At 35.5% G+C, this 25600-nt stretch overlaps 1 pseudogene; it reads left to right on the top strand.

Annotated features, from left to right (window-relative positions):
* Positions 1 to 1197: 1197 nt before the first annotated feature.
* LOC149837995 (uncharacterized) overlaps positions 1198 to 25600 on the top strand; it is a 41285-nt pseudogene continuing 16882 nt past the window's right edge.

Genomic DNA, 25600 nt, shown 5'->3' with positions numbered 1-25600 from the left:
TGAACTTATGAAAAAAGGTCTCTGACAAATAGAGAAAAATTTCCTATTTTTACAAAATTGGGATTCGGGTTATGGTTTGGAAATGGGCACACTGTCATCAAAGATCTGGATCTCTGGAATTTCTGGATATTGGAATCTGTCAGATAGAAAATATAATTTCAGTAAAACTGCTTGAACAATCCCAAAAATTCCCAAATTTTGGGAAATGACATAATAATGGGTCAGGAACAACTTTCATGTTGAAAGTTTTTGCATTCAAGCTACGGGTTGAGCGGACACAACACATTTGAGTCGGTCTATACCTTGACAATGAAAAATCAAGGTTTTCCCAGGGGTCTAGGAAAATCGATTTTTAACAGAAAACAAATCTTCTTATAAAAATTCCAAAATTTCTAGAAAATTAGTAGATTCCACCGTGAATCTACTGTAATTTTTAGGGGGATATTCAGATCTCCCATCTAGGGGATCTTGGGCCAACAAGTCTGCTAAAAGAGAAATTGAAAATTCCAAGGTAGAGAAAACCCAATTTAGGGTTTTGTTTTGTTCAAAGGGGTTCCGAAACCCAACATAATCTGGATTTTTGGAGGGGAAACACAGATAAGCATATTCATCTAACACAAAAAAAAAATATTTATTAATGAAAAACTAGACATAAAACGATAGCTAGACTACACGCAAATTCAATACTTGCAAAACAATAAGAAGCCCTTGATATACCTATACTAGGCTTATGAAACGAATGATACATGATACTGTAAAAAAATTAATTCAGTGCTTTTGAAAACATATAATCAATATCAAAATAAAGAAATAAAGAAAAATCTCAGGGAAGCATAAATGTATTTCTCTCATTTTGGCTATTGAAAGGAAGATCCGGTCCATTGATTGGACGGATCTGTTTTCTTCAATAGCGAACATATGGAATATATAAAAAAAAAACATGAAAATATGTAACATATAATGAAGACTTTGATGTAATTAAGGATCTTACCTTGGATCGATTGGAGGGAAGGCTATGTTGGCTGCAACCTTGAAGCTTGAAGGTGGGCTGGGCGTCTCCAAGGAAGGGGCTGCACTTGCTGTGGCTGAAAGATGGGCTGCATCAACTGTTGGTGGTGCTATCAAGGAAAGAGATGGCTGCAAGGAGGCGTGAAATTGAGGTGGCTGGGCGTCGGCTGCAACAGCTGCCAAGGACCAATGGGGTCTGCTGCCAATGTTGAAGGTGGCTGGAATGGCTGGTGGTTGCAAAGGAGGTGAAGAGAAAGAGAGAGAAAGAGAGAGAGAGAGAGAGAGAGAGAGAAGACCCACCGTATCCTCTTTCTTTTTCCTCGTTTTTTTAAACTTAGGGAAGAATCAGATTTTCCCTAAGTTTTTAATGGAATTCAGTTTAATGAGAGGGGGGAAGAAGATTTTAGGTGACTGGCTGGAGAATAGGGAAAGGAAGGAAGGGAAGGGAAGAAAAGAAGGAAAGAAAGGGAAGAAGGAAAAAGGAAAAAGGAAAGAAGAAGGAAAAGAAGAAAGGAAAGAAAAAAAAGAAGAAGAAGGAAAGGAAGGTTAGAAAGAAAAGGAAGGAAGAAGGAAATGGGTCTGGAGGCTTGGTCGACCCCCTTGTGGGTCCCACCTCCTCTCACAAAAAATATAAATTAAATTAAAAAATTAACAAAAAATAAAAAAGAACGAAAGAAAGCAAAAGATAAATTTTTTTATTTTATTTTAAAATGAAAATGAAGTTTTCAGAGTGGGCGCACTTTCCAAATTTGAAATTAATTTTGAGAATCATAGGGGTAGAATGGTCTTTTTAGAAAGATTTCTGATGAAATGAGCTATTTTTGGCAGTTTTTGAAATGAGCTCGGATTTTGAAGTTCAATACCCCGTTGCGAAGCAAATTCAGTATAGAATTTAAAATTTTGAGTTTGAAATAAATCGAGATTATTTTTCTTGAGAAAATATTTCCAAATTTAGACTCACAGGGGTAAAAATGTTAATTTTGAAAACCCAGGCTTTGAAATTGATTTCTGAAAACCTTTAAAACTCAATCTGGATTGAAATTTATGAAATTGGAGTTCTGGACCTCGAAAATGAAATGAAATGTGATGAAATGTTATGAAATGCTGAGAAATGATATGAAATGGTGAGAAATGACATGAAATGCTATGCAAAATATAAACCTTGAATGAAGAATTTTGGATGTTAGACCCCGATTAGTACTTATACCAGTTCAAAAAGTGTTGAAATTGATAAAATTTGCGAAATGGTTCGAGAAATGGTTTCCAGGCCCTACCGAGCTAGAGTGACACTAAAAATTAGAGTTTGAGCTGAATTAAATTGAAACGAGTTGGATTGAGCTGGGTTTTAGAGTTTCAAAACTCAACTGGACTGACAAGACACTGACTCAACTAACCTTTCCGACTAAATTTTCAAGAAAAGCTGCCATTTTTAGAGAAATGGTACAGAATGGTCACTAGAGTAAAGTGAATTACGAATCTGAGTTAGGTTTGAGCTAATACAAAGATTAGTAATAATGACACGAACTAAAATCGAAGCTCAAACACTAGCCCAATCGACCAGACTCAACTTAATTTCAGCTGAAAGAGCTGAAACATGCTAAAATGGGCTCCTGGACTCTTGGAAATGGTTTTGAACTGAAACTGGAGCACTTGAACTATCGGTGAGCTCAAGCTAGACTCTGAGGAATATGAGTGACTGGGAATGACTGACTCAAAGACAATTGGCTTAGATTTGAATGAGAAATGAGCTCATTTATGAAGAAATGATCCCATTTTGGCAAGAATGGTCAGAAATGAAAATGGTCTGTTCATCATGAGCTTAAGTGAGCTTGAAATATTTGATATTCTAACTATTCTAAACTGACCAATGAGCTTAGATGACTCCGACTGACTGAGCCCCGGGATGACCTAGGGGTAAAATGGTAATTTTACTAGTAAAAAAAAGGGTAAAGTGGTGATTTTCTGAAACAGACTCAAAGTTTAACTCTTACACTGACCTAACAGGGTTGACACTGCATGAGAAGGGTTGTTTAAGAATAGATGAAGAAATTTTGGGGTGTTTACAGATGCCCCTCTTTAATACTAAGCCGACTTGAGGATGAGCTTAGTGGCAAAAAAACGCACACCAAATTTGGGCTATAAAATTGCTCCAGTTAGAAGGATCTCACTGGATATGAAGATTAGCCCTGATGAGAATGGTAGATATGAAATAGAGAATAAGGAAAAAAATTTACTTCAAAGAAGTGAGATTTAGGTTTTGCCCTTAACCTGGATGGGACGAGAAAATACCTCGTGTAGAAACGAGGCTCAGATTTGACCCTTAACCTGACCAGAAAATGAAATACCTCATCAAAATGAAGCTCAGGTTTTAACCCTTAACCTGATCGGGAAATGAAATACCTCATTAAAATGAGGCTCAAGTTTAACACTTAACCTGACCGGGAAATGAAATACCTCATCAAAATGAGGCTCAGGTTTAACCCTTAACCTGATTAGGGAATGAAATACTTCATCAAAATGAGGCTCAGGTTTAACCCTTAACCTGATTAGGGAATGAAATACCTCATCAAAATGAGGCTCAGGTTTAACCCTTAACCTGATCGGGGAATGAAATACCTCATCAAAATGAGGCTCAGGTTTAACCCTTAACCTAACCAAAGAGATGAAAAATGGTAAGTTGGCGAATAAGACAACTTTTTTTAAGAAGAATAAGGCGACTCTTTCGACAATGCGAAAGATAAATTCTTTTGACAATGCGAAAGACGACAAAGGTGATCCAAAGGAACAAGGTGATTCTTTCAACAATGCGAAAGATGACAAGGTGATCCAAAGGAGCAGGATGATTCTTTCGACAACACAAAAGATGACAAAGCGATCCAAAGGAGCAAGGTGATTCTTTTGACAACGCAAAAGATGAAATCTTTCGACAACGTGAAAGATGACAAAGGCCATCCAAAGGAACAAGGTGATTCTTTCAACAACGCGAAAGATGACAAGGCGATTCTTTTGACAACGCAAAAGATGAATTCTTTCGACAACCCAAAAGATGAAAAAGGTGATCCAAAGGAATAAGGTGATTCTTTCAATAACGCGAAAGATGACAAGGCGATCCAAAGGAGCAAGGCGATTCCTTTGTCAACACAAAAGATGCATTCTTTCGACAACGCGAAAGATGGATTCTTTCGACAACGCGAAAGATAACAAAGGCAATCCAAAAAAACAAGGCGATTCTTTCAACAACGCGAAAGATGACAAGGTGATCCAAAGGAGCAAGGTGATTCTTTTGTCAACACAAAAGATGAATTCTTTCGACAACGTGAAAGATGAAAAAGGCGATCCAAAGGAACAAGGCGATTCTTTCAACAACGCGAAAGATGACAAGGCGATCCAAAGGAGCAAGACGATTCTTTTGACAATGCGAAAGCTGAATTCTTTCGACAACGCGAAAGATGGATTCTTTCGACAACACAAAAGATAACAAAGGCGATCCAAAAGAACAAGGCGATTCTTTCAACAACGCAAAAGATGACAAGGCGATCCAAAGGATCAAGGCGATTCTTTTGACAACGCAAAAGATGAATTCTTTCGACAACGCGAAAGATGGATTCTTTCGACAACGCGAAAGATAACAAAGGCGATCCAAAGGAATAAGGCGATTCTTTCAACAACGCGAAAGATGACAAGGCGATCCAAAGGAGCAAGGCAATTCTTTTGACAACGCAAAAGATGAATTCTTTCGACAATGCAAAAGATGACAAAGGCGATCCAAAGGAACAAGGCGATTCTTTCAACAACGCGAAAGATGACATGGCGATCCAAGGGAGCAAGGCAATTCTTTTGGCAACTCAAAAGATGAATTCTTTCGACAACGCAAAAGATGACAAAGGCGATCCAAAAAAACAAGGCAATTCTTTCAACAACGTGAAAGATGACAAAGGCGATCCAAAGGAGCAAGGCGATTCTTTTGACAACACAAAAGATGAATTCTTTCGGCAACGCGAAAGATGACAAAGGCGATCCAAAGGAACAAGGCGATTCTTTCAACAACGCGAAAGATGACAAAGGCGACCCAAAGGAGCAAGGCGATTCTTTTGACAATGCAAAAAATGAATTCTTTCGGCAACGCGAAAGATGACAAAGGCTATCCTTTCAGAGAAAAGGCTAATCTTTCAACAATGCGAAAGACGATAAAGGTTACTCTCTCAAGGAGGTAAAAGGTGATACCAGAATGTGTCAAGATGGACATCAAGCTCTTCACTTCATGTCAAGATAGTAAGAAAATATTGCAAAAATGTTAAAAATTATTTGTTGATTCAAAATGCTTGAAATTGATGTATATTGGTATGAAAATCTTTCCTCTTTTCTACCCAAAGTATTACCTCCAATTGGGCTAACTCTGTAGAATCAAGATTCAAATTCAAATTGCTTGCAATTGACTTTCTTTCAAGGAGGCTATCAATTTCCTTGATATAATCAGAAAAGAGAGTATTCTTGATATTGTGAAAGCAATTGGTGAAAGAATATTGATAATAGAATTTCACAAAATTTAAAGAGGATTCTTGGCAGCTTTGATAGTTTGATATCCTGAGATTCTTTTCTCATGATGATCTTTCTGCACTTTCTTTTTTTTTTCTTTTTGGCAGAATTAGAGCTCTCTTGGGTTTTTTGGGGATTACATCATCCTTCATTTTGAAGATGTCCTGACTTTTTTTTTCTCTCTTTTTTTTTGAAAGGGTACGTCGCAAACTCCTTCATCTCAGAGATGTTTCAATCCTTCTTTTCTCTCAGGGATTATATTGACGGTTATTTGCTCATTGGCTGAAAATCTCTTTATGATAGCAGAAATTAAATATCCTTTAGGGTTTGTCGAGAGGTTCATCGCAGTCACCTTCATCTTGATGGTGACCTGAACTTTCCCTGGAAGGATCCGTTACAAACTCCTTTATCTTGGATATGATCCAAATCTTCTTTGGCCCCGGGGGTCTAACTCGCATAATTCGTCTTCACCTTGACGACAATTGAGAGATCCCTTTTGCCGATATTTAATTGCAGCTTAGATGATGAAGGAGATATGGAAATTGAGTGGATTTTTCTGTATCACCCAGGATATTTTGACTGCCTTATTTTCCAAGAATGATCTTTAAAAATGTTTCATTGACTGCGATCAATATCGATCACTTATGGCTTTATGACAACATTGAATTTTCTTTGCTCGCCATATCGAGAATTTATTCTTTATCCTTTTGGTTGGTCAATAGAAAGATTTTGAATTTTGAATCATTCTTCGCAAAAGCTTTGTCCTTTTGAAAGTAATACTGAAGGTAATTTTGAGGTAATTCTTTTATGCAATAAAGATTTTGAAATCAACAAATATTTAATGACAAATTGGCAAAATATTCTTAGAATCTTTGGTAAATGAAATTGCTTGATATCCGAGTTGACACATCAGTGGGGTTTTGGATGAAGGTCCAACACGAACCTAAAATCTGTAGGTAAATCCAATACAAAATTGGAATACTGAAGGTAAGTCCTAGCACAATGCTGGATTTTGAAAGTAAGTCCAACTCAAAGGTTGGTTTTGAAAGAACGACCGAGTCGAAACTCAGATCCTGTAAGAAAAACTGAAAAATTCGAGTCAGAACACAAGTCTTTAAAGGAAAACTAGAAAGTTTGGTTTTGAAGGAAAGAAAATTTGAGTCGAAACTCAAATCTTTGAAGGAAAAACTAGACCCATTTGGACTTAAAGGAAAGGAAATCCGATACAGAACTCAACCCCTAAAGGAAAAACTGGAAAATTTCAGAAGAAAAGAAAATTCGAGTCGGAACTCAAACCATAAAGGGAAACTTTATTCAATTTGGATTTAAGGAAAAGAAATTCGAGTTGGAACTCGAATTCTAAAGGGAAAACTGGAAAGTTTAGAAGGAAAGGAAATTCGAGTCGGAACTCAAATTCTAAAGGAAAAACTTAGACTGATTTGGTTTTAAGGAAAAGAAATTTGAGTCGGAACTCGAAACCTAAAGTAAAACAAGATCAATTTTATTTCCTATATATTATATAGATTTTTTTTTGTGGGTAGGGCCAATCGTGGCCCTCCCTTTAATATTTGGCCCACATATATTACAAACAATTATCTTTCCAAAGCCTATCCAAGAAGAAAATTTCCTCTTCTTATGAAATGGCTCCCATATAGTGTAAACATCCCAAAATTTCCTTATCTATTCTCAAACAACCCTTCTCGTGCAGTCCCAACCCTGTTAGGTCAGTGTAGGAGTCAAACCCTGAGTCTGTTTCAGAAAATCACCACTTTACCCATTTTTACTAGTAAAATTACCATTTTACCCCTAGGTCATCCTGGGCCCCAGTCAGTCGGAGTCAACTAAGCTCATTGGTCAGTTTAGAATAGTTAGAATAGCAGTTATTTCAAGCTTACTTGAGCTCATGATGAACAAACCATTTTCATTTCTGACCATTCCTGCCAAAATGGGATCATTTCTTCATAAATGAGCTCATTTCTCATTCAAATCTAAGCCAATTGTCTCCGAGTCATACATTCTCAGTCAATCATATTCCCCAAAGTCTAGCTTGAGCTCACCAGGAGTTCAAGTGCTCCAGTTTCAGTTTAAAACCATTTCCAAGAGTCTTGGAGCCCATTTTAGCCTGTTTCAGCTCTTTCAGCTAAAACTAAGCTGAGTCTGGTCAATTGAGCTAGTGTTCGAGCTTCGATTTTAGTTCATGTCAGTATTACTGATCTTTGTATCAGCTCAAACCCAACTCAGATTTGTAATTCACTTTACTCCAGTGACCATTCCGTACCATTTCTCTAAAAATAGCAGCTTTTCTTGAAAATTTAGTCGGAAAGGTCAGTTGAGTCAGTGTCTTGTCAGTCCAGTTGAATTCTGAAACTCTAAAACCCAGCTCAATCTAGCTAATTTCAATTCAATTCAGATCAAACCCTAATTTTCAGTGTCACTCTAGCTCGTTAGGGCCTGGAAACCATTTCTCGAACCATTTCGCAAATTTTATCAATTTCAACACTTTTTGAATTGGTATAAGTACTAATCGGGGTTTAACATCCAAAATTCTTCATTAAGGGTTTACATTTTGCATAGCATTTCATGTCATTTCTCACCATTTCATATCATTTCTCAGCATTTCATAACATTTCATCACATTTCATTTCATTTTCGAGGTCCAGAACTCCAACTTCATAAATTTCAATTTAGATTGAGTTTTAAAGGTTTTCAAAAATCAATTTCAAACCCTGGGTTTTCAAATTTGACATTTTTACCCCTGAGAGTCTAAATTTGGAAATATTTTCTCAAGAAAAAAAATCTGGATTTATTTCAAACTCAAAATTTTAAATTTTACATTGGATTTGCTTCGCAACGGGGTATTGAACTTCAAAATCCGAGCTCATTTCAAAAGCTGCCAAAAATAGCTCATTTCGTCAGAAATCTTTCTAAAAAAACCATTCTACCCCTATGATTCTCAAAATGAATTTCAAATTTGGAAAGTGAGCCCACTCTGAAAACTTCATTTTCATTTTAAAAAAAATAAAAAAAAATATCTTTTGCTTTCTTTCATTCTTTTTTATTTTTTGTTAATTTTTTAAATTAATTTATAATTTTTGTGAGAGGAGGTGGGACCCACAAGGGGGTCGACCAAGCCTCCAGCCCCATTTCCTTCTTCCTTCCTTTTCTTTCTAACCTTCCTTTCCTTCTTCTTCTTTCTTTTCTTTCCTTTCTTCTTTTCCTTCTTCTTTCCTTTTTTCTTCTTCCCTTTCTTTCCTTCTTTTCTTCCCTTCCCTTCCATTCCCTATTCTCCAGCCAGTCACGTAAAATCTTCTTCCCCCCTCTCATTAAACTGAATTCCATTAAAAACTTAGGGAAAAATCTGATTCTTCCCTAAGTTTAAAAAAACAAGGAAAAAGAAAGAGGATACGGTGGGTCTTCTCTCTCTCTCTCTCTCTCTCTCTCTTTCTCCCTCTTTCTCTTCACCTCCTTTGCAACCACCAGCCATTCCAGCCACCTTCAACATTGGCAGCAGACCCTTTGGTCCTTGGCAGCTGTTGCAGCCGGCGCCCAGCCACCTCAATTTCACGCCTCCTTGCAGCCATCTCTTTCCTTGATAGAACCACCTACAGTTGATGCAGCCCATCTTTCAGCCACAGCAAGTGCAGCCCCTTCCTTGGAGACGCCCAGCCCACCTTCAAGCTTCAAGGTTGCAGCCAACATAGCCTTCCCTCCAATCGATCCAAGGTAAGATCCTTAATTACATCAAAGTCTTCATTATATGTTACATATTTTCATGTTTTTTTTTATATATTCCATATGTTCGCTATTGAAGAAAACAGATCCGTCCAATCAATGGACCGGATCTTCCTTTCAATAGCCAAAATGAGAGAAATACATTTATGCTTCCCTGAGATTTTTCTTTATTTCTTTATTTTGATATTGATTATATGTTTTCAAAAGCACTGAATTAATTTTTTTACAGTATCATGTATCATTCGTTTCATAAGCCTAGTATAGGTATATCAAGGGCTTCTTATTGTTTTGCAAGTATTGAATTTGCGTGTAGTCTAGCTATCGTTTTATGTCTAGTTTTTCATCAATAAATATTTTTTTTTTGTGTTAGATGAATATGCTTATTTGTGTTTCCCCTCCAAAAATCCAGATTATGTTGGGTTTCGTAACCCCTTTGAACAAAACAAAACCCTAAATTGGGTTTTCTCTACCTTGGAATTTTCAATTTCTCTTTTAGCAGACTTGTTGGCCCAAGATCCCCTAGATGGGAGATCTGAATATCCCCCTAAAAATTACAGTAGATTTACGGTGGAATCTACTAATTTTCTAGAAATTTTGGAATTTTTATAAGAAGATTTGTTTTCTGTTAAAAATTGATTTGCCTAGACCCTTGGGAAAACCTTGATTTTTCATTGTCAGGGTATAGACCGACTCTAATATGCTGTGTCCGCTCAACCCGTAGCTCAAATTCAAAAACTTTCAACATGAAAGTTGTTTCTAACCCATTACTATGTCATTTCCCAAAATTTGGGAATTTTTGGGATTGTCCAAGCAGTTTTACCGAAATTATTTTTTCTGTCTGACATATTCCAATATCTAGAAGTTCCAGATATCCAGATCTCTGATAACAGTGTGCCCATTTCCAAACCATAACCCGAATCCCAATTTTGTAAAAGGAAGAAATTTTCCTCTATTTGTTAGAGACCTTTTTACATAAGTTCAGCCATTTTTACATTTGTCTGCTATTTTTCCCACATTTTCTTTCAAAACGTGTCTGTTCGCCCTAAATCCTAGAGTCACCGGATTCTGATCCGACTTGCCGGAGTTGTCTGGATCCGACCATAGGTCAAAACCAGAATCTGTAAAAGGAAAAAATCCTTGCCTTACTGTCCTCTGTCTCCCCATAAAATTTGAGAATTTTTTATGGAAGTTTGATATCCGAAATCTAATTTAGAATCATCATTTTAGGCAAAATTTTGTTTTTTTAAGATTTTTAGCTATTTTCTATATTAAGAAAATACAAAAAATTAGATTTTCGAGCTCTATTCTGTTTTTATGGTTATTTTAGGTGTCCATGTCAAATTGTGTTCAATTCCAAGTTCATTTGCTTTGTATGTTAGTTTATTTTTAAATTCAGAAGCAAAAATTAGGCGAAAATCAAGTTAAATGTAATATTTTATGATATTTTCGCCATTTTAGGGTTTTTATCGTGTAAATAAGTATGTCATGTCATATTAGGGTTAATTTCCATGTCATTTACATTTCAATTTCTCATTTTTTCAAAATTTATCTCAGAAAACCCTGGTTTCAAGGCCATAGTCTTGTTATCAGGGGCATTTTGGTCATTTTGACCTTAATTTCAAAATTTCAAACTTCAATTCTCCAAATTTTCATGTATATCATCATATTTCATCATATTATGTTTGATTTTATTTCATTTGATTTTCAAATTTCCAAATTTTATAAAAAATCTTTCAAAAAACCCTGATTTTAAGGTCATCAAGGGCATTTTGGTCATTTACCCCAAATTTTCGAATTTCCAAGTTTATTTTTGCATTTTATTACTTATTTATCATGTTTATATCAATGGGGGTATGAATTTGGGTTTATATATGAAAAATATCTGATAATTTCCAATATTTTCGGATAAATTCAAATAAACCTACATTTCTGTGCTAACATTGTTTTCTAGTTTTGCAGGAACATCCAAGAGGAAGACTTAGCTATTTTATTCAATTCAATGTAAAAATCAATGTAATTTTTGGATTAAGAGTTACTTTTCAGCTTAGAATAGGATTACATTGCATATAGTTTGATTTCTGCAAAATTCCAATATCTGATGTATGATTCATGTGCATTTATTTCAAATCCACTATGGTTGACACAAATGACACGTGTACAAGCTCTTATGGAGTTTATAAACTTGGTGGGATTTGTATTTATATCCATAGTCAGAATACGAAGAAAACCAAGATTTATGATCTTTGTATTAGCCACATTCAACCTACACTCTTAGGCTAATTTAAAAAATGCACTGCATTTCTCAAAACTCAAAAAGATTTTCCCAATTCCTTAATGAAATTCTCTTTCAAATTCATATTCATTCATTCATATCATTCAAATTGCATTATTTCCAAATTCATTTTCCAATTCCATTTCAGAAAAACAATTTTTCCCAAAAATTCTTAAGTCTTTCTAAGGATTCGATTTTCTCAGAATTCTGAATTTTCAAATGAGATTTCAAAGTATTTCCCAAGTCCAAATCAAGATTTTCCAAGATTTCCACATCCTCAATTCCAATTTTCAAATCCCAAGATCGATTTCCCAAAGTTCAAGTTTTTCTGAGAATTCACTTTTTAATGCAAATTTCTGATTTCCAATGAAATTCAATAATTTTCCTAGGAATTCTATTTTCAAGTACTTCTCTAATCATTTTCCAAGGACATCTTCAACTTTCCAAGGCAAACATCATATTTCTTAAAAGCTTGCATTATTTTCAAATTTTCATAGCACATGCCTGATTCTTTGTGTATTCTAGCAAAATAGAGCATGATTTAGATAATTTAACTTAGTCAAAGCACACATTTGATCCTTGGTTTGATTACCCCTGGTAAAGGCATCAGGAACGGTCGAACCTCGTATCGATAGACGGATCCCATTCCACGGAATTTTCCCGCAGATTTTCAAAATGGAGGCGAGTTAATTTTCAAAAACCATTTTCAAAACTTTGGTCGAGTTTGACTCGCAGAATCATTTCTTCTCACTCTTGCAGAGGGAGAGGGAAAAATTTTTGCGATGATAACAGGTTTGGCGACCGAGATGGGACCTGTCTTTGTCTGATCAATTATGTGCTTGACTTAGTTTAAATTATCAAAATCGTGTTCTATGGAATGTCAGCTTTTATTTTCTGATATCATGTGAACCTAGAAGCCTAGACTTGAACCTAGCTGACATGAACTGCATGTAGACTAGGCAAGGTTTGGTAGGACCATATTGAGGAGAATTATTCATGCTCACGTAGACTTAGGTCTGAAATACAACACTCTTCAATCTAAGAATTGTATGAAAACAATGCTTGCTTCTTCAAAAATTTCAAAATTCTATCTCTTTAGGACTTAGAGCCATCTGTTTGTCTGCATGTGATCATTTTTCAAAAACCACCCCACCTATGTCTACCCAGTCTTCACGTTGCTAGGCTCTCTTCCAGAAGCATAGTTTGGGACAGAGCCTCACAACTAGGCCACTTATTTGTGCTAACGCTCCCCTGTCACGTACCAAGGGCCATAGTCCAATGTATATCGGCAGGCGCTCAAGGATGTTGGGAAAACACAAGCTTAGAACCGGAGATGAATTTTTATGCCACGTACATCGAGCCTCGGCTTGAGTATATCGGCATACCATGATTGGACACAGATGATCTGAACCTAGAGTCAAGATTAGGATCCTAAAGCTCTTTCAAAACTGATGCATTTAGAGTCAGCTTCTTAGGGAATGATGTATGTGCACAATTATTTATGATTGAATGTATGATATTCATTTTCATCTTATTTTCTCATATTTTTCCCAATTTTTCCAAAATACCGGACAATTTTCCAAAATACCTCATTTTCCATCTTTTGTGAAATATGTCCTTTTTCTCAAAAACCTTGGATGATTTTTCCAAATTATCCACCTTTTCTTCAAAACTCCAGGTGATTTTCCATTCTTTCATTCCTCTGGACTTCAAATTTCCAGCTTTTTATTTTATCCTGCCTGCAATTTTCAAAATTCTTGTATTTTTCCAAAGTCTAATTCCAATCTTCCTATCTTTTAGTCCAATGGCATTCGGTCAGCTCGACTTTGTCTTTCCTGAGGGTCACATCTCCTATGAGGTGCGACAAAGTCTTCCTAAGCATCGAGCTCTTATCACCGGACCCTTCTTTCCCTGGTGGTACTATACTTGATTCAAGAACTTCTCTCGTATGTTTCTGGACCACTTGAGCGATTGCGGGTTGGAACTGGAATCCGTAGTGGGAAAGTTGGCAGTCAACGACAATCTGATCCATGCATTGGAAGAGCGGTGGAATCCGCACACTTGCATATTTTGGTTTCCATAGGGCAAGATGACCTTGCTGATGAACTAATTTTCTGAGATTAAGGGATTACCGAGCCAGTTGGTCAGCCTGAAGATCCACTTGAGCAACAGTTCTTGATCAATGTCAAGGGTTTGGATCCCAAAGATGCTTTAGCTCATATGACAGGACGTAAGTCTTGGCCACTGATTGAGGAAAATAGGAATGAATATGTGGGCTTGATCGAGATCTACCGACAGTAGGGGGCATTTGCAGAAGCCAGTTTATTATCCAGGATAGCTCAAGAAAGAATTCAGCATGCGATGGTTCTATGCACTGTAGGGCTCGCTTTCTTCCTAGATACACCTATATATATGGCAAGAGATTCAAGCTACTTGGTCCTTTCTTCTGTGCTTATTACCATCCAGACCGATGCGTCAGACAATTTCTTCAAAGACAGAAGCACGTAAAAGCTCGACTGCTATCAGAGGTTATGCCAGAGTTTGATCTCTCATTAACACAGTGGTCCAGAATATATCATTCTGCCAGATATGGCTGAGATTCCTTTTCTACTCTCACTCTTTATCCCAGTCCTCGGGTGTCTAATGATTTTCAGGAGTGGTGGAAAATTGTTCATCCCCCTCCTCTCTATCAAGTTTATTATTGATAAAATCATATCTTTCTTCAATAAAATTCCTTCAATTTTCATTTTATTATAGTTTGACGACCTTGCCTAGGTAACAAGGCACATTTTCAGTTGTTTATTTTACAAAAAAAAGGCAACACCATTGTCGTGATTCCAGCGACGACTCAATCCCTAGTAATGGGATACTCTTCCAATTGTCATCCTAATTCTCACCAGATACTTTTTCTCTATTCATTTCTATCTTGAATCGTCATCATCAAGTCCTAAATCATCTATCTTCTTCTGAAGAGAGCATCAGTATTCCCAAGTGGTTCAGATCAGATCAAGCAAGAAGACACCATCGTATCAGTGCATCAGTGACTTCAGCAGTAGGCAAGAAGAAATAGATCCTCCAAGATATGCCAGAAGATAGAGTCCGAATGGTAGGGATGACATTGATCTTGCTCATATCAAATGTTCAAGAAAATGATGATTAGGATGATGTCTGAGCGAGCTCAAGTCAGTTTCAAAAAGGCTCTCATCAAGGAGAAGACATTTGTCTCCTTCTCCCAGAATATCACTGGCAAAAGCAACGAGCGATCCGGCACATGTTTGTCTGATATTTTATTCTCGTTGATGTCCTCTATCGTCGTAGATTCAGTTCTGAATATTCCAGATGCCTAGGCGAGGATGAAGCCAAAGAAGTCATGTAGGTGGCAGACAAAGGCATTTGCGGCGGTCATGTTGGCTACCAAACTCTTATCAAGCAAATCATCCAGGCATGATATTACTGGAAGACTATGCAGCAAGATTGCTATCATTTTGTGAAGAAATGTACTTTATGCCAGATACATGCACCTTCTATTCATGCGCCAACAACATATTTGCAAACCGCCATCTCTCCATGGCTATTTTCTATGTGGGACTTTGATATTGTGGGTCCCATCACCCCTTCTGCTTCAAATGGTCACAAATATTTTCTTGCCGCAACAGAATATTTTACTAAATGGATAGAAGTTGTCACTCTACGCATAGTAGAAGGTCAACATGTGGTCTCATTCATCCACAAGAATATCATGTGCCGCTTTGGTATACCGCATGATATTGTGTCAGACAATGACAGTCATTTCAAGAATGAGAGAATGAGGACATTCTGCTCAAAGTTTGGAATCCATCATCATTTCTCTGCTTCTTATTATCTTCAAGGAAATGGTCAGACAAAGGCCACCAATAAAATTCTGATTAGAATCTTGGAGCAAACTTGGGAAACAGACCGTGACTGGCATGAGAAGATCCATGATGCATTGTGAACATACAAAACCACCATTCGAACTCCAACTAATGCTACTCCATCAGAACTTGTCTACAGAATTGAAGCAGTACTACTTTTACATGTTCAGAAATCCACTCTGAAACTTGCATCACTTCTAAAGCTGCCACTTGATCAGTATCAGCAACAACAGCTAGTATAGCTTATTTTGCTCGATGAAAGGAGGCTCAGAGTAGCAAAGCACGCTCAATCATATCGGTAGAGGGTAGCCAGAAAATATGCAAAATTTGTCATTGAAAGGAAATTCTGAGTCAATGATCTAGTGCTCAGATCCATGGCTTATCTCAAGCACCGCCCAGGTGGCAAATGGTTGCCGAATTGGGAAGGACCCTATGTTGTCGAGTAAGCATTACCCCGTAATTCATATCTGCTCATCAATGCCGATGGTGTGGAATTATCAGACCCCATCAATGTTCAACATTTGAAAATTTTCTATACTTAAATCCTCTATTCCATCCTTTGTAATTTCTCAATATATTTTCTTCAATAATGGTCAAATTCTTCTTTCTCAGTTACACTGTGGCATTATTTTGAAAATTGTCTTCAAAACGTCATGTATGCAGGCAGGATCACACAAATCTCTCCTTTTGCATGCATGTGCACCCATTTACAGCATTTGCATTCATTTGCATTTGCATGCATTCATTCATATTCATCTGCATTCACCTGCTTCAATTTGTATTTACATCAAACTTCCCCTTCAGGTTAAGGGATAAACCTGAGTTTCCCCTTCAGGTTAAGGGATAAACCTGAGTTGCTCATTCAGGATAAGAGATAAATCCTGAGACCCCGACAGTTGTCAAAGTCGTCGTGAGGGTGAAGACTGAAAATCTTCTATCAGAATCAATTGGTAATTTTTCAAAAAACCCAGTGTTCGTGCTGATAATTTTCCAAAATCCAGTGTTCGTGCTAGTAATTTTTTAAAATTTAATGTTTATGCTGGTAATCTATGTTAGAATTACTCTATGCAAGTAAATAAACTACTAAGTCTAACACATAAATCAGAAGCTAACCTATGTTAGAATTACTCTATGCAAATCAAGCTACATCTAAATTAGCAAGTTAAACAACTAATCTATTTTTACTAATGTTAAAACTATCTAATTAATCTATGAAATAAAAACAATCTAATTTAAATCAGAAAATAAGTAAACACAGGAAAACACTACTAAATCAGCAAATTAGCAGCTAATCTATGTTAGACAATATTAAAACAATCTAATTACTCTATGAAATAAACACAATTCTAATCTAAATCAGTAAATACAGGAAATCACTGCTATGTTATCTAAGACTCACTTGTCTAATAGATCATTGAAGCATGGAATTCAGTGAATCCTAAGAAAAACAACAAATGAAACCTATATTTTCTAACTATGTTAAAACCTACAACTAAAACAATTAAATAAACTAAACTAAACTAAACACATATTAATAAAATGATATCTCAGAAATAATCAGAATATAATCGCTGTTCCCCGACAACGGCACCAAAATTTGGTTGGTCTTTTTTGGAATGCATATTTTTCAATAAAATCAAGGGAAAATCGTCAACCAAAGATATAAAAACTGACTTTCCACAGAAGTGGCGAGTACGAGTCGAATCCACAGGGAACAGGATACATTCTGAATTAAATCTAAAATAACACTTTATTAATATAACAAAGTTTACAACTATGTCAGTATTACAAATTGAATCAAATAACAATCTAAACTATGAAAATAAACTAAGCAGGAAGCTAAGTCTTCTGCAGATCTCCAGGGGCAAAGTTGTCTTTTCACCACATGTGCAGTTGCACTTCATCTTTGAAATACACCTGTAAACCTGTTCTAACTTATCACCCTACAACAACGAAAACACAAAGTCAGTAAACAATAAAAATTAAATCTAAATTATATCTACAATCATTTCTAAACTAAGTCAGGAATTAAATTACACTTAAACAAATAATTAAAAACTACAATTACAATATCTAACTAATCTAACTAAACAAAGCAACTCTAATTAGTCTAACTACTCTAATTTACTAACTACAATACTAGAAATACTAAAAACTATGGTAAAACAAACAATTAACTAAATGACTGTTTTGTCCCTAAACAATGCAAAAGTGGACTCAGACAACTTTTTACAAATCGAAGAGTAGAGGGGTCAAACGAATTTCAACTTTTTCGAAATTACTTCTGTTCTGTAACTGATAGATTCAAGAATTTGACACATTTTACAGATTTGCAAAATACATTCTGGATCTCCAGATATAAGCGTTTCAAAATCAGGATAATCTTGGAAATCACAGGACCCGAAATTTGAAAACCCAAAAAAGCTATTTTCACAAAATGCTTAAAAACCAGACTAAATCAACTCGGATTGAGCTGAAATTTGGTCTGCAGACAATTAACACAAAGATGTGGAGAATAGAAAAATAAATTTTAGAAAACTCTAGAAAAATTCACATAAAATAATGAGGGCACCACAGGGTAAAAATCAGGGTTTATGTTCAGTGCACTATTCATTGATTTAAATCCACTAATGACATTAAAACAATAAACCTTGAATAAACACAGTTCTAAACTAATCTAAACTACTGGTTAATACATAAAAGAGCAACAATTAAGCTAATTATCTAAAATCTAAGAAATAACCTAAACCACTAAGATTAAGTCTAATCTAAATCACTCGTTAACTCTAATCTAACCTAAACTCACTAGCTAACTAACTCTAATGCTAAACTATCTAACTGCATCACAAATCTAACTAAGTCTAATATGCTCTAGCTAATATAATTAACTAATGAACTAATTAATCTAGTGTTAATGCTAACCTAATAAAACAACTGCTAACCTACGGTTAAGCTAACTAGGTTAACTATGACTAATCACTAGGGTTAATTAGGGCAACTAAATAACTAAGATTACACACTAACTAAGTTGGACACTAACTAGGGTTAGTTCTTAACTAAGGTCGACTGGTTAGTTACTAACTAAGGGAAGTTATGATTTAACTAATTAGGCTAACTAAAATTAATTAACTAACTATGGTTATCTACCTAGAGTTAGGCACTAACTAGAGTTAGCTCGGAGTGGTTTAGGATATGGTTTGAATAGGGTCCACGCCAACCTAGATGAATAACTAACTATGCTAAGAACTAAATGTTACTTCATAAAACACTAGTAAAAACCTAAATTAATTTCTAAATGAAATACATACCTAAAGAGATATACACGATTTTACTAATCTAATCTAAGTTAATAACTTACCTTAATTAAGCACACACGATTTTACAAAAGCTAAACTATTACTATCTTTACTAAATTAATTAATATTTACTTAATGCTAAGTCAAACTAGGCAATTAGTAAGTAGGGCTTTAAAAAGATGAATCCATGAATTTGGTAATTAATTCCCCCTCCCTTCTTGCCTTAAAAGCTCAATAGGAAAGATTTCAATTTATAAAAACCGTCCAGACTATTAGTCCATGCGTTTTTTTTCATTTTTCTCATTAAAATCAATCTAACCAAATTGAAAGCCTTTCCCAAAACATAATACTCGATTTTGGTTGATCTTAAAAGTAAATAAAAAATGGCAACTCAAGCCAAAATCGTGTAGTCATATTTTAGAAACTCTTTTGAAGTTCAAATGGAAAACCCTTTGAAAATGTAACTCATGGCAAATTGGCTGGACAAGATTTATTACCCTTTCCTTAATTGATTCCCACGAATTGGAGGGCTAGCATTATACCAAAAATGTTTCTTCAACTGTAAATACCATAGTGCCCATTATCTACAATCAACATTAATTAACTACCTATACTAAAATAAAATTAATCAAAGGGCATAAATGAAAGGATACCAAAACTCACAATCTATCTAAATTAACTATTACACGCAAATCACAATTCTAAGTTAAATATAAGTTAACTAGAATACACATCAAGAATTAACTTACTAATTAACCTATAATTAAATATAAACTCAAAGACAACAAACAACAAACTACACTACGAATATCTACAGAAATTTTAATAAAATGAAACTAAACAAAATCTTATATTGACTCTACACGAAAATACAAATTAAATTAAAGACACCTAACAACGTAAAGTTACTCAAGCATCTAAATTACATTACACTAATATACTTTAATGAATTTGTAAGACTAAGAAACACAAATTATTAATCTACCTAATCATGCTGTAAAAAAAACAAAAACATAAAACGCTGAAACAATTATTCCCACTACACTCGACTAATCTCACAACGCAAAACTGTATTTACTCTAAACTAAATATGATATATCAAGAGAACTACCTTACAACGACACAACCCCAATGACTGAAACTAATATACGACATTCAAATCCTACACAACACGCTACAACTAGAATCAAACTAATGGAAAATAAACTCCAATTTAGACGCACATGAGAAATATTGATCTTCAACAACACTCAATGGATTAAAATGAAAACTAAATCTAACTAAAGCTTAAAACACCTAATTGACTCACTATGTTGGACGAGAATCTCAAAATAAGCACATGATGACTGGAAGATACATAGAAACAAAAATCAGAAATCAACTTTTATTTTTCTCAAAATTAGAAAATGCATAAAACAAAGGAATAATACCTAGACACTAAAGTGCTGGTCTCAAGCACCACACAACTATACTAAGGCTGGAAAGACAAAAACCACACAGCAAACATACATAAAATAAAACTACACAACACAATCACACGTTGGGTTTTAACTAGAAGCAGTGGATGGGAAGATCTAACTTCCAGGGCGATCCGACGATTGAGGGGAAAGGCATAGCAGTCTTTGCTTCGAGTCTACGCCAAAAAGTCCTCGGTGATGCTGTCTAACATCGCTTTGCTGTACTTTTACAGGGAGCCACAGGTGGTGGTGTTCCGAAATGAGGAAGAAGAAGATGTAGTGGTGAAGATGCGTAGAGGGCCGTATGGAGGTAGAGATGATCGGCCATGGAGAAGTAGACGACGCCCCTACCATGGCTAGAACACTCCAATGCTGCAAATACCTGCAAAAGACAACCTTGATGATTAGTTTCAGCAAGGTGAATAGAAAAGAAAAGGTTTGGGAGAAAAGAATGGAAGAAAGGAAATGGCGCCTCTATTGGATTTGGTGTTTCTCATCAAATTCCATCGAAGATGAAGAAGGTGAATGAGGGATGGCTGGGAAGAGAGTGGTTGGATCAAGAATCAGTCCTCTATGGTGTAAAACCCTAGGCCAAGACAGCCTCTATGCTGGGCGTGATTTCCTATTTAAACATTGGACTGCTTTTTGGCAATTTCCTAGAAGAAGGATTAAAAATAAAATAATGCTTGGGCGCCTCTTTCTAGAGGGGTTTTTTGGAAAAATCATTTATGAAAACTTGAATTGGGTTGGCTGTGGTGGATCTCTAAGTGTTTTGGTCTAGATCCAAGGTGCAAATGGAAGTTTGGATCCAAATCTTTCAATTCTGCTCTAAGGTTTGACCCGTTACACTGTAAATGCATTAATTCCTTCGTTTTAAGTCCGATTTCAATGAAATTCAAACCAAAGCTCTATAATATCATTATGCACCTAAGTGTATGCCCTAAACCTATAGATGATGCATTTATACAATGAAAATGTGTTAATAAAGCGTATAATTTATGCATCATCACCCGTTGCATCCCTTTTGTCGAAGATCTCGAGAGAATTATTCATTCTCCTCGAGGTCCAAGGAAAATGGGTGACATGGCACTTTCTACTCTTACACGCCCTCTAAGGGAGTACTTCATTCTCATAGAGTACACCCAGGCGTCCTGCTTCAGGAGACCTATTGTAGGAGTGCCGCAATATGAGATTAAGGCCAACGTGATTCAGATGTTACCTTGTTTTTATGGCCTTAGTCATGAAGATCCCTATAGACATTTAGATGAGTTCCTCAAAATTTATTCTACTGTAAAAATCAAAAATTTCAGGGACGATGCTTTAAAGTTGACTATTTTCCCATTTTCAGTGAAGGCTAAGGCCAACTATTGGTTAAAGTCTTTAAATACTATAGAAATAAGGTCCTAGGATCGGATGCAGAAGGAGTTTCTGAAGAAATACTTTTCCATAAATAGAACGAACCAATTTGGGTGAGCTATAACTAGCTTCTCAGAGCTAGAGGGCAAGCAATTTCATAAGATCTGGGAGAGAATGAAAGATCACCTTTGAAAGTGTTTCCATCACCAGGTGCCAAGATGACAGTTGGTGCAGTGCTTTTATGATGATCTATTTGAACATAATTGTCATATGATCAACTTTTCTTGTGGGGGCACATTCATGTAGAAGAGCGAAGATGAGACATGACAATTATTTGATACATTAAACAAAAATTCCATACATCATGCCTCTAGCTCTCGTACCAAGAGACCCATTGATGATGCATTAAATGCATATCATGTTATTAATATATTCATTCATTTTTAGGTGATTTTAAGGTTTAAAACCCATGATTGGATGTATTTTAGCATAATGGAGTCATGGTTCGAATTTCAGGAAAATCAAAGTTAAATTGAGTGAGATATAACAATTTTATTGTTCGGGCACAAATTTCAAGGTGATTTGGATCAAGATCCGACCCATATAGACCATCTTGGGTCGTGGATCAGTGTTTAAAACATCATAATCCATCTCCAACGTGATCCAAAACTCATTTCAAAAAGGTTTTCAGAAAACCCCCTCCAAAAGAGGCGCAGAGCAAAATTTGCCATTTTAAACCCCTTTTTGCAATTTTGGAAACTTGAGCCAAAAGACAAAAATGAGTTTTCTGAAAACCGTAGAGTTTTTTGCCTAAGGATTTGCACCTCCTCAACTGGTTCTTGCTCTAGCCACCTTCTTCCCCAACCATTCCACGCCAACCCCCTTGTGTCGTTGGGTTTTGCTTGAGATTCAAGCATTTTCCCCTTGTTATTTCTATTTGTTTTCATATCTATTGTTCATTTCTTTTCATCTTTGCTGGGTGTTGAGCAAATGTGCTTTATTTTGCAGGTGTAGCATATGTTGAAGACACTATTCTTGCGTGGAGTGCCGTCTACTCCAACAAGAAAGATCGACCCTACCTCCATCTGATCTTCTACTCCACCCGATCGTGAATCAGTTCTCCTTCCGCCCTCGGTGTACTTCAAACGTGGTGCAGCTGCAAGAACGAGTTCCGTTGTGAGGTTCCAGCATCATTGAAGAAGATGGGATGCATTTCCATAGACTGATTCCGCTCTTTCCACCCCCACAATTGTCGGATCGCCCTTGAGGTAGGTCTTCCTCTCCTTCATTCTTTTAGATAGAATCGTGTCATCCTATAGTAGATTCTTTAAATCTCAGCCCATTCTCTGATTTTCTCATTCTTTGACAGCAAACCACTGTCATTTTTCTGTCACTTCATGCTTTTGAATATCGTTTTTGGGTCTAGATTAGGTGTAATCAGTTATTTGCAAATCGTTTTAGTCAAAACGTGAAAATCGGCTAGCATTGGTTCTAACCGATTTAGCGTTTTGTCCAGGTCCAAGTTCTGAGTTTTTGTCGTAGTGCAGTCTGTTAAAAAGATTTTATTTCAAGTATTTGATGATTGAAATTAGTTTAATGTTATGTTGAATTGTTAGTTTAGTGTTATTTGTGTTAATTTGTTGAAATCGTCTAGTGTGTGTCTAGTTCAAATTTAGCGATTTTTGAGATTCCAATTTAGATTAGTTGTTTAATTTTTTTTTTAGTTGTAATTCAGTGGCTGTGGAATGTTTAACTGCGTTTAGTGGAAATTAGGTCGAAGCTTGTTTGAAATTTGTTTCAAAAAGAAAAAGAAAAAAAATATTATTGTTTTTTTTAGTTTAGGTAAAGTCGTTTTTTTAGTGTGTTATAGTGGCTTTCTTCTCCAAAGAGACGTATGCCATTGCTGTAGTTTAGGTTTTAGGAAAGTGTGTTTAACATCCTTTTGCAATTTACTTAATTTAGCAATTGTAGGTGTTAGTCATTCATGTTGATTTAGGTGCATTTTCTATAATCGTCATTTTCTGTCCATTTTAAGTTTAGCTTCCTGACATAACCCTTCATTTCATTGTATAGAGGTTAGTTTATTTAGGATATTGATAGTATAGGTCAATTAAGTAGGTAATGTCGAATTTTAGAAGGAGGGCAAGTAGGTAATTTTTATTGAAAAACGATTTTGGTAAGTTGAAAGGCTCATCCAATTTCGTGAATTCCCCTTAAAAAAATTGTAACTTCTTTTGTCCAAAAAATCTAGAAACATATCTCCTTTCAAGTTTAAAAACAAGTGTGAGTTTCAAATCCATTCCTAAAATCGTGTTTTGGGAAAGATTTTAAAAAAGGGTCTAGTGCTTTTAATGCAAAATTAGAAACCGTGTGGGTCCCTTTAGCTGAACAATTTTGCTAGCCCAAGCTTTCCAATTGAGTTTCTAAGGCAATTATGGAGAATGGTCTTCCTTCCAATTTCGTAATTCTCATTTATTAACCCTTTTTCTAACCTTCTATATTGACCTAGAGTAGATTTAGTATTAATCATTTTAGTAAGTTTGAATTAGCCTTAGGTTTTAGTAAGTGATTCATCATTTTCTAATCGAGTCTTTAATTCTTGGGTTTCTACGTTAATTAATTTTCTAATTGAGTCAACCTAGTGGGTTCATAGGGTGGCATGAACCTAAGTCAAAGTCAACCTTAAACCGCCCCCCTAATTAACCCTAGTTCCCTACTAAATCCCAATAGTCAATAGCCTTAGTTAAGTTAACTAGTTACTTTGAGTTAATGTTCTCTTTAATGCTAATGTTAATTTAGCTTTGGATGTGATTTGCGAGTTTCTAGTTCATCATTTAGTTAATATTAGTGTATTAGGATGATTGAAGTTTAGTTCTTTAGATGTTCCAAGTAGTATTACCTATTAGTTTATGATAGTTTAAATGTGGCGTGTTGTTTAGATTAGAATATCATTAACTTGTGTGTTTCCTTTACATGATCGCGTATTTCACTTAATTGTATTCATTCTCTGTATTTTAATAGTCATTTAGCAGTGTTAGGACTGTTTTTGCATTTAACTTACAGTCATAGTGTCATTAGTGGATTCGTGTAAGTGAATAGTGCATTGATTTAAAAACTCAATTTTTACTACATTTTGCACTCATCATTTTATGTGCAAATTTTTGAAGTTTTCTCAAAATTTCTATTCTATTCTCTTCATCAAAGTGTTCACTGTCTGCATACCAAAAATCATCTCATTTTGAGTTTACTTGGTCTGACTTTTAAGTGTTTTCCAAATGCAGCTTTTTCGGGTTTTTCAGTTTCGGGACCTGCGATTTCCAGAATTTTCATGAATTTGAAACACTTATATCTGGAGCTTCAAAACGAATTTTTCAAATCCGTAAAGTCTGACATATTCTTGAATCTGTCAGAAACAGAACAAAAGAAATTTCATGAAAATCACACTTCGTTTGCTCTATCAAACTCTCTGTTTTCAAAAAGCTGTCAGAATCCACTTTTGCACTAGTCGAGGGTAAAACAGTCATTTTAATGGTAGTTTGATTTTCGGTAGTTTTCAGTGTTTTGCTGCATACTAGTTAGTGCATCTGCATCAATTAACTTAGTTAGACATATTATAATTAGTTAGTAGACTTAGAATTGATAATTTAGTTAATTTTTATTTTTAATTAGAATTTAGTTCATTAAGTTCTTGTAGAATTAAATTTAGCATAATTTCTAGATTTATTTATCATAATTGTGTACTGACTTATTCTTTTCTTTGTTTTAGGTTGATAAGCTTACTACAGATTACAAGGTTAATCTTATCCAGTGTGAAAAAGTGATATTTGGTGAAAGGACAAAATTGCCCTTGGCGATCTGCAGGAGAAATTAGATTCATGTTTCTAGTTAATTGTAAATTTTAGTCTGTAATTTTTTTAGAATTGTACTTGTTAACTTAGATTCAGAGTTTGATATTAATAAATTGAAATTTTTAGAATTAATTTGAATAGTTCCCGTTCTCTGTGGATTCGACCCGTACTTGCCACATTCGTGGAAAGTCGTTTTTTATTA

The sequence above is a fragment of the Nuphar pumila genome, chromosome 5, assembly GCF_984573655.1.
Source record: "Nuphar pumila chromosome 5, dmNupPumi1.hap1.1, whole genome shotgun sequence".
NCBI lineage: Eukaryota > Viridiplantae > Streptophyta > Magnoliopsida > Nymphaeales > Nymphaeaceae > Nuphar > Nuphar pumila.
This window is presented reverse-complemented; position numbering and strand designations above follow the sequence as displayed.